This window comes from Protomyctophum bolini, assembly GCF_963924005.1.
Source record: "Protomyctophum bolini genome assembly, chromosome: 1".
NCBI lineage: Eukaryota > Metazoa > Chordata > Actinopteri > Myctophiformes > Myctophidae > Protomyctophum > Protomyctophum bolini.
This window is the reverse complement of record NC_137862.1, coordinates 55,094,655-55,105,303: the sequence shown is the minus strand read 5'-3', so window position 1 is coordinate 55,105,303 and position 10,649 is coordinate 55,094,655. Positions and strand designations below refer to the sequence as shown.

Genomic DNA, 10,649 nt, shown 5'->3' with positions numbered 1-10,649 from the left:
TGAGTTACAAGTTTAGCTATATTATATCCATATCTTGTCTTAAAACAACCACTCAATGGCATTATTGACTAATTCATTATTTTATTATATATATATATATATATATATATATACTATAATTAGTGAATCACTGCCTGCACCAATCGCTCCCACTTTTCACACGGGGGGGCAATATCGCACAACGGGCAAGGGCTAGTGTAAAATAGTAATACATAACTTAAAAATATATATTTAATCTGGGACTGGGCTTTCCTGTCTATAGGTTTAGCTATATATCCATAATATCTTGAATTAAAACAACCAGTCAATTACACAAATTCGTTATTTTAGTAGCCTAAAATAAATAAAATAAATTCAGCTATATATCCAATATACATATGATATTTAAACAATCGGCAAATAGGCTATATCCTAATTTCTGCACACAGGCATCATTATTTTCGTTCTGACGATTAAGTAAGGCATTGTATAATTTCACCACAGGGAGACGCTGTACGTCTTGCTCACTGTCTCATGCACACACCACCCGCACCCCCCCCCCCCTGCCTGAAACAGGATGTGACGTTTATGGGCGTTCCAATCTAGTATGATAAAAATCGCCAAAGAAGAAGAAGTCTTCACCTATCTAGTCAGGAACCCTGCTCGCTCGCGGCTAAAGGCTTCTCCCCATAGAGTGGCTTGGAACAAACAAATTAGGCTACACAAACCGACAGCAGCTGAGGGAGAACGTCACATCCGGTTTCAGGCAGGGGGGGGGGTGCGGGTGGTGTGTGCATGAGACAGTGAGCAAGACGTACAGCGTCTCCCTGTGGTGAAATTATACAAGGCCTTACTTAATCGTCAGAACGAAAATAATGATGCCTGTGTGCAGAAATTAGGATAGCCTATTTGCCGATTGTTTTAATATCATATGGATATTGGATATATAGCTGAATTTATTTTATTTATTTTAGGCTACTAAAATAACGAATTTGTGTAATTGACTGGTTGTTTTAATTCAAGATATTATGGATATATAGCTAAACCTATAGACAGGAAAGCCCAGTCCCAGATTAAATATATATTTTTAAGTTATGTATTACTATTTTATACTAGCCCTTGCCCGTTGTGCGATATTGCCCCCCCGTGTGAAAAGTGGGAGCGATTGGTGCAGGCAGTGATTCACTAATTATAGTATATATATATATATATATATATATATATATATATATATATATATATATATATATATATATAATAAAATAATGAATTAGTCAATAATGCCATTGAGTGGTTGTTTTAAGACAAGATATGGATATAATATAGCTAAACTTGTAACTCATAAACTTATACTTATACTTATAACGTAGCCCCAGACAAACATGGCAACCTCAGTTGCCAGGCAGACTTATGGAGCTTTTTGATTGGGTAGAGGAAAAGGCCTCACGTGATTGGCTCTCAGCCGTCATGTGATTTTTGGCAGTGATATCACTGGGGAACCAAAAAAAGCATTCGTAATTTAGGCTGTCTTTTTTTCTGTTCGTAAGTGATTGGCTCTCAGCCGTCATGTGAATTTTGGCAGTGATATCACTGGGGAACCAAAAAAAGCATCTGTAACTTTTACGCATTTTTCTTTTACAGATTGTTTTTTTACGCATTTTTCTTTTACAGATTGTTTTTTTACGCATTTTTCTTTTACAGATTGTTTTTTTACGCATTTTTCTTTTACGGATTGTTTTTTTACGCATTTTCTTTTACGAACACACAGATAATATTGGCATGGATCTGAGCCCATAAATATTCTATATAATGGAACTATGCATGTATGCTTTAGTGCTATGTCTACATAAAAATGCTATAAGTCTACATAAAAAATGTTGCGGCTACGGAAAGTGCCATGATGGAGTCTGAAGAGGTGGGCTTTCAGACCACGGCGTAAGATTGTGAGTGAGGCTGCAGTTCTGATTGTAATGGGACGTGCATTACATAGTTTTGGAGCCAGAAGAGTTTGGGACGTGTGGAGCGTTTTCCTCTGCGTTTTTAGTGAAGCTACTATAATAATGAACAGATTATCACAGGTGATAAAGTAAGTGATTTATACTAAGTTGACATCAGGCCATACAACCTTTTACAATACAATAACTAAAATCTTGTTCAAAACTTGTGAAAATAACAAATATTATATTTTCATTGTTGGCCGCGGATACATTAAGCAGGGGCCGCGGGTTGAGTAGCACTGCCCTGAGGGTACCAGACGCACTGTTGAATACCTATGATCTAGTACATTACAGAATAGATATGTTGTATTTGTTTTTATTCTGTTTTTCCAGATAAGTTATTATGCAGGTTGTTCCTGTCTGAGCGACCGGACTCAGTTCCCATCCTTCTTCAGAACAATGCCAAGTTTTGTCTTCCAGGTGAACTTCTATAACAATAGATGTGTTGGTATTTAATAGTTCATGTTTCACAAACTGGAATACTCAAACCCATGGGGTGGGCCACTATATTTCTACACTCACTACAGAGAACCACTATTATTTCCACATTCACTCCAGAGGGCCACCATATTTCCACACTCACTCCAGAGGGCCACTGTATTTACACACTCAGTCCAGAGGGCCACTGTATTTCCACACTCACTCCAGAGGGCCACCATATTTCCACACTCACTCCAGAGGGCCACCATATTTCCACACTCACTCCAGAGGGCCACTGTATTTCTACACTCACTCCAGAGGGCCAGTATATCCACACTCACTCCAGAGGGCCACCATATTTCCACACTCACTCCAAAGGGCCACTATATATCCACACTCACTCCAGAGGGCCACTGTATTTCCAGACTAACTCCAGGGGAATACAATTGTAATTATGCTACTAATATTGACCATTATAGATATAATAAAGCGGGTCATGTTTGCATGTTTGGAATTGTAACAGCTGAAATCAATAATATAACAGTATTCCAATATTAACCTGCAGGCCACATAAGTGAACACACAGGTGGCCCCTGGACTTTATGATCTAACCTAAGTACATTTCCGTCCATTGTTCGTCCACTCAGGTGCGAGCTATGCTGCAGACTATGAGGTGGTTGGAGTGGACCTGGGTAGGACTGTTGTTCAGTGATGATGATGCTGGCCGTGACGCAGCCCGATTGTTCCAGTCTGGCTTGGACCAGTCTGGTCTGGGTTGTGTGGCTTATTCAGAGGCTCTGCCCTTCCACAATGACCTGGATAAACTCCAGAGGATTGTCTCTGTGATGAAGACGTCCACAGCTCGTGTGGTCATTATGTTTGGATACGGGCCCTATATCCATAATGTCTTGGATGAGGTTTGTGTTACGATACATCTGTGGAGGATGTTAATTTAGGCATTCATAATTAGAAGAATCTAAAATGAGAATGTATTGAAAGAAAGACATGCCTTTCATTTCTTTCGAAACTTTCGAACAGGTGGTTAAGCAGAATGTGACAGGTCTGCTATGGATCTTACCTGCCACTTCAGCTTGGTGGGGAGACGGTTATCTCCAGTCTCCTCACTACCTACCATACCTCAGAGGCACCCTGGGTTTTGCCATCCGTCGTGGAGAGATACCAGGTCTCAAGGACTTTTTGTTAAAAATACTTACTGACCATGAGGATAACATAGTAAGTATTTTTGTTTAATTTGATTGTATATTTATTTATTTGTATGTCTTTAAATGTCTCAATGAATTGAATACACAGGACCACAACAGAAACACACCCTTAGGGCATGTGTTGTACTTTTTGCACCATTGTATAATTGTACCACTATAGTATCTGCAAACTGTGAATGAAGTGAAAAATCAATACATTAATCAATGAATTGTACTTACAGGTATTTTTATGAATTAACTTTCTTTCAGGTGAGGCAGTTTTGGGAACACACATTTCAGTGTAAATTTCCACCCCTTCCACCAGAGTGGGTGGACACTGTTGGAAGGGTGTGTACTGGACAAGAGGACCTGGTAACGGCAGAAACTAACCTGTTAGATATGTCTGACCTCAGTTCAGAGTACAATGTGTACAAGGCTTTGTATGCTCTGGCCCACGCCCTCCATGACATGTTGCAGTGTGTGCCAGGAAGAGGGCCTTTCCCTGGGCACAGCTGTGCCAGTTTGCAGACAATACAGCCATGGCAGGTGGGATATTAATTCAGTTAACCTGTAGGATTCTTTTTATTTATAGTTTATTTGCACATTTAAAAACACCACATTTGAAACAACAACATATTATTGGGTTGTGCAGGTGAGACTTAGGTGACATTCACACCAGAAAGCTTTACTGCGATAAAACAAATCCTGCTGCACATTGTCAGAAAGTGCGCTTCGTTTGGCAGGTGTGAAGCATCATTCGAATCCTAATGCACATCAATGAAGCACATTCTACTCCGACCAAATGATCTGACAAAGAACTGAAAAAACAGGGGAGTATAAATACACAGGGAAAAATGGGCACAGTGAACATAACTAATAATCAACACTGGGATAGGCTGGGGAACTAACAGGACAAGGTGGAAAAACTAGGCTAATCATGGTGAGACAACACGTACAGGCAACAAAAGCAACAGAGGAAACCAAGAGACAAAACGTACTACAAAATAAGAGTATACAAGTGCAAAGGAAACTCCAACTGTCTGGAACTAAGATACAAGGAAAACAATATAACAAAATCATAGGAAAATAGTAAGGTAAAGCACTAACTAAATACAGAAAGTGTCACGGAACGTGATAGTGCCTCCAGACATCCCCAGAACAAAGTCCAGAACATCGAGCAGGGTGGGCGGTGGGGGTCTGGAAGGAGGGACACAGAGTCAATGGACCAGAGCAAAGGGGAACCCGGACCCCACATGGGGAGCCAGAATACTGGACAGGGGCAGTGCAGGTGCCTTCAGGTGGGCGGCCTGGAGGCTGGGTGGGGGTAGCCTGGTTATTAAACCAGACTAATATCGCACGGACCGCGGGATATTAGTCTGGGGAGGCTCAGCTTGGATTTCATTTCCAGGGCGGCGGGTTGAAACATTTTCTCTTTGACGCAATTGGTCAGAGCTACTCAGTCAGTCTGGAGGCGACGCCGGAGGTGCTGCAGGCCTTGAGAGGCGACGTTTCTGAAGTATAGGGGGCAGGTGGTAATTACATGTTCTTCTGAATGTGGTATTTTAAATAAAATCCACGTTTACCGCTGTGTCTTCTTGCGGTCATGCCTCTCTTCATTATGCTATAGTCACACAAAATGCAGAAGTCTTCCTCACTCCTAATTCTCAACAAATGTGGGTGACAGTATGAATATGGTTTTGTTGAAAGGCAATGCATAATGTAAGGGGTAGAGCACATGTTTTAGTAATGAGGCTGGTGGCGGAAGATAGCAACTCAGCAACAGGAACACCCCTTGAACAATGCTTAAATCCCCAAATAGTGTGTAGTGTGACTTGTGCACAAACTTATGTTTTTAAAGTCTCTTGCTCTTCATGATTCTGCTCATCACCATTTCTAGCTTCTCTATTACCTGGAAAAGGTCAACTTCACCACATCTGGTGGTGATCCTGTGTACTTTGATGAGAATGGTGATGCTCTACCAATCTTCGATATATTGAACTGGGCATGGCTCCCTGATGGAAGCACGAAGATTCACAACGTAGGTGTGTTCAAGATTACAGCCTCCGGAGATGAAGAACTCACCCTCGATGAAGACAGAATCTTCTGGAACTTTCAATCCGCAAAAGTCATTTCAGCTTTCTAATTTTTTTAATTGAGCTCATGATGTGAATGAAATTTATACTTAAAATGATCATTTTTACTTTCCTCTGTGTTGTGATATACACATCGGACACTCTGTAGCCTCCTCGGTCGGTGTGCAGTGAGAGCTGTTCTCCTGGAACCCGTGTGGCCAGAAGGAAAGGAGAACCTGTCTGCTGCTTTGACTGCATTGCTTGTTCTGAGGGAGAGTTCAGCAATGAGACAGGTAGGGTTACATCATGTAGCTACAGTATATGTACAGAAGGTTATAATACGTGTCTGTCCCGTATGATATCGACTACATTGACAATTTCAACCTTTCTTGGACCGTCCTTTTTTCTACAAAGACGGTTTACACCCGAGCAGACGGAGAAGTCAAGCACTGGCTACAAACATAGCTGTTAGCCTTCGCCATCACAACTCACCCTACTTGACCACAACAACACTGTCCAGTCCCAACACGTTCCCAGCTCCAATAGTTCCGCCTCATTCCCATTGGGCTTGGACCAACCTTAACTTTATAGCCTATAGAGTGTCTCAGTCCCGCCCCCTCGAGAGACCCGGAAAATAAATCCCCGTTAATTTTCCTCATAGACTTTTCAGAAAGTATTTATTTAAAGACGTTTACGCCGCGGACAAAGCCAAGTCTTGTCGTGACAAATCATGACAATAAACACAATGTTTTGGGCCAAACAACGAATTAGAAAGTAGAAAAAAACGGCAGGTTACAATACTTTTTTTGTTTGTTTTTCTTCTTTGTAATTACTAGCCTTTACCCATTGTGGAATACTTGCCGTCTTGTGGCCGCAGGGGGTACTGCGCCCTGGGTGCGTTTTCGCATTTTTAATTCACTAATAAATTCATTGTGAATTTATAATTTGTTAAATTGGAAAAAGGGCTTCGTTAAGACAATGCCTGTGTGAAAAGTGGGAGCGATTGGTGCCGGCAGTGAGAAGCTACGGAAGTGTTTCTGACACAGACAGACACACATTCATTTAGACAGACATTGGCTTAATTATAGTATGATTTGTTTGGTCCAAAATATTGTTTTTGTTGTCATGATTTGTCACGACTCGAGTTGGCTTCGTACGACGCTTGTCTATGGGGGAAATGCATTGGGATTCATTTCCTGGGCCTGGTGTCGTCATGAAAGGGGGCGGGACTGCGACGCTCTATAGACCACCAAAGAAAAATGTCCCTCTTTTTCCAACAGAATTTGCCGAGCTCTATCATTAACACAAACTATGACATGACAATCATCAGTGGGGATATTAACTACCATATCGATATGAATTATTTTACTTGTTTTTAAAACATTGAATGGAAATGCACCTGCCTATTTCTCAGAAATGCTTCCTAAGCATGGGGGATCTGTAATGAAAATGAAAAATTGCTTAATAAAAATGAAATGCTTCCTATATATGTGCCCGGCAGACCCCTTAGATCCTCTAGTAGCCTAGTAGCCAAAAAGTGAACCCGGACATGTTGAGTACACCAACGTTTTATGTTAGAAATGTTGAGTATGGATCCCCAGCATGTAGAAACTGCCGGATGCTAACTTGCATATGTTGAGCAATTTTCAGAATTGGCATAATATGTGACCATACCATTATCAACCTATAGAAGGCAAAATTGCATCATGATTTATCTAGCATGTGACGTGTCAAACTAGGGGGTTTTCATGATGCTGAATCCATTCCGAGCATTAGTTTTGCAAAAAAACGGCCCTGCCCACTTGCCCAAATGTGACATCATCAATTTGTGATGACGGCATTGGCCGTTTTTAGCCCAATGAGTGTTTTTATATATATAGTGCTGGTCTCCTAGAGATTCCAGAGACCCCTAACATAAAAAATATGGAGAAGCCGCCTTTAGCTACTATGCCCCTGTGCTGTGGAACAGCCTGCCAAGGGATCTACGGTTCTCTGAATCTGTGGACATTTTTTTACTTTTAAACTTTAAACTCTTATAGACACAGCTCTTTAGCATTGCTTTTAGTTAGATCATTGCAAGTCCGTTTCCTGTTTTAGTTGCTTCTTTTGTTTTTGCTATTACTATTACTATGTAGTAACTTGTAGTTGATGCTCTCTCGTTGTGTTTTTGCTTTGTTATGTTTCTGTGAAGCACTTTGAACGGCACTCGTCTGAAATGTGCTATATAAATTGATTGATTGATTGATTGCTTGATTGATGTCCCTTGAATCTTGTCCTATTTGTTAGACTCTACAGAGTGCACCGTGTGTCCAGAGGACTTCTGGTCCAGTCCCCGGCGTGACCACTGTGTCCCTAAGAGCATTGAGTTCCTGTCCTACCATGAGGCCCTGGGAATCTCCTTAACAACCATCTCATTGCTAGGAACATTTTTCTGTGCTATTGTCCTGGGGATCTTTGTTTATCATAAAGAGTGGTGCGCGCCAACAACTCTGAACTCAGCTTCCAACTCTTGCTTTCACTCAAACTATGTTTCTTGTGCTCACTCCTGTTCATTGGCCGTCCCAGACTCTGGACTTGTCAGCTGAGGCATGCAGCATTTGGGATCAGCTTTGTGCTGTGTGTCTCCTGCATCCTGGTAAAGACTATGGTGGTGCTGGCTGTGTTCAAGGCCTCCAAGCCTGGTGGTGCAGACATTATGAAGTTTTTTGGTGCTATACAGCAGAGAGGAACAGTTCTGTTTCTTACTGCAATCCAGGCAATAATCTGCACAGCCTGGCTTGTGTCTGCCTCACCAACTCCTCATAAAAACACACAATACTATTCTGAAAAGATAGTCCATGAGTGCAATGTTGGATCAACAGTTGGTTTTGCGGTGTTATTAGGTTATATTGGCTTACTAGCACTCCTCAGTTTCCTCCTAGCATTCATGGTAAGGAATCTTCCAGACAACTTCAATGAAGCCAAGTTAATTACTTTCAGCATGTTGATCTTCTGTGCCGTGTGGATAGCCTTCATACCAGCATATATCAGTTCTCCAGGCAAATATGCCGATGTAGTGGAGGTGTTTGCTATTTTAGCATCTAGTTTGGGCATTTTGCTGGCGCTGTTTGGACCAAAGTGTTATATAATCATTTTGAAACCTGAGAGAAACACTAAGAAGTCCATCATGGCTCGAGGTGCCACCAAGATGTAGAAGCAGACATTTTTAACCAATTAACTGCTCGTGACGGAACGTTCCGCCAGTTGGAATCGAACCGGCAACTGCTATTGGCGTAACGTTCCGTCTGATAAGCTTTATTATTGATACCAAACCGGATCGCTGATTATTATTTTATTGCTTGGCCTTTCCTTCTTTAGTGATCCTAGACCGGATAGCACATCCTCGCTGCCGTTCACCTCCCTTTATACAGGCTGACTAAAAAGATGAATAACTCGAAATCTACGGAGCTCTCACAGACTCACACAACACGCAAAAAGCATGGAATACAGATGATATTACAGGAAACTTTTTCACAATTTTCACAATTTAGTTATGATAAAGCACTTTGATAAAGTGAGCAACTTAAGAAAGGTGTACTCCATTTTCATTTTATAAACAATTATTGTCATGTCACACCATAGTACAACAAAATGCTGAATACATTCTGATTCCAATAAAAGATATAAAAACTAAATATGTTTCCACAAAGATGAGAGTGTGTGGAACAAAAGTAAATCATTTTTAATCCTGTTATTTAAAGGTTTTAAAAAAACATTTTTTTTTGGCGTGTCAGACTATTAACAATCTGAGAATCCCATCGTCAAATATTCGGGAAAACAGCGCCTCCCCAGCGCCTCGAAAGTTGACGCGAGGCAACAGTCTGTCTTGAGACTAGACTATTACTAACAAGGTTATCAGCAATATATATATATTATATATATATATATATATATATATAGCTGATAACCTTGTTAGTAATAGTCTGTTTTCTATTATTAAACTACATCTAGTCAGAGATACAAATCTATTATCTTGGAAAAAGGAGAAGTTGATTACCCTCCCTTAAAGACTGTTGATGTTAGAGCTATAATAAACCATGCGCACCTCAAAATAGAAAGTAAAGTACAGTAAGAGAGTGTGTGAGAGAAGGCACGCTGGCGCACACTGGCTGCCGCTCCTCTTTGACACTTATTATAGTACTGTTAACTTGATTAGCGTGACTTTTTAATACTACTTTTTTTGGCCTCCTATTGTTCGTGTCTTGTGCGTTTATTTTTTATTGCTTCCTGAGCTGGATAGCGGCATATCTGGATTAACCAATGCACGTAACGTGGAAGAAAACACCAGCTGGATGTAGCGCTGGCTGCCTAGCCCAGCCTGGACTCGTTGCCAAACGACCCAGCTTGCTTTGTCTGCTGTTTTTATTTACCGCGCTGGCGATGTTATCATACACCGCTCCACAACTACAGCGTCTGCGTAGCTGCACAGTGCCACTCGATGTAGGGATTTTAATCCACTGTCAACAACTCGGGATACAAAAACACAGACTATGTCCACAGAGGCTCTCGCCGAGGTTACAGAGTGGAGCCAGACAGGAAGCAAAACAAACCTCGACGTGGTGGCGTCATCGTCGGTAACGTCGCGAGATTGGCCAATACTAGGCGGGATGGAAAACGTGGAGTGGATTGCCGTGTGCTGCGGAGGTTGCAGAGACTTCTACCATCAGCTCTGTCTCCTGCCAGTGTCACCATGGAATTGTGGAATGCACAATCTATTACCAATAAATCCTCCCTCATACATAATCATATCTTGGAGAAAGAACTTGATTTCATGTGCCTTCCACTGTTACGCTGATGACACCCAGCTGTACATTAAGACTGCCCCCAACCCCTCTGCAGCCATATCATGTCTCACCACCGGTCTTGGGGAGATGAAGGCATGGATGAGCAACAACTTCCTTCAGTTAAACAGTAGCAAAACTGAAGCCCTTCTTGTTGGC

General features: G+C 41.5%; 1 pseudogene across 1 annotated transcript; it reads left to right on the top strand.

Annotated features, from left to right (window-relative positions):
• The first annotated feature begins 3,052 nt into the window (after nucleotides 1-3,052).
• Nucleotides 3,053-8,863, top strand: LOC308320995 (extracellular calcium-sensing receptor-like; annotated as a pseudogene). The gene is made up of 5 exons: nucleotides 3,053-3,260; nucleotides 3,924-4,144; nucleotides 5,496-5,723; nucleotides 5,840-5,963; nucleotides 7,957-8,863. The product of its transcript is annotated as an extracellular calcium-sensing receptor-like (transcript).
• The last annotated feature ends 1,786 nt before the right edge of the window (nucleotides 8,864-10,649 follow it).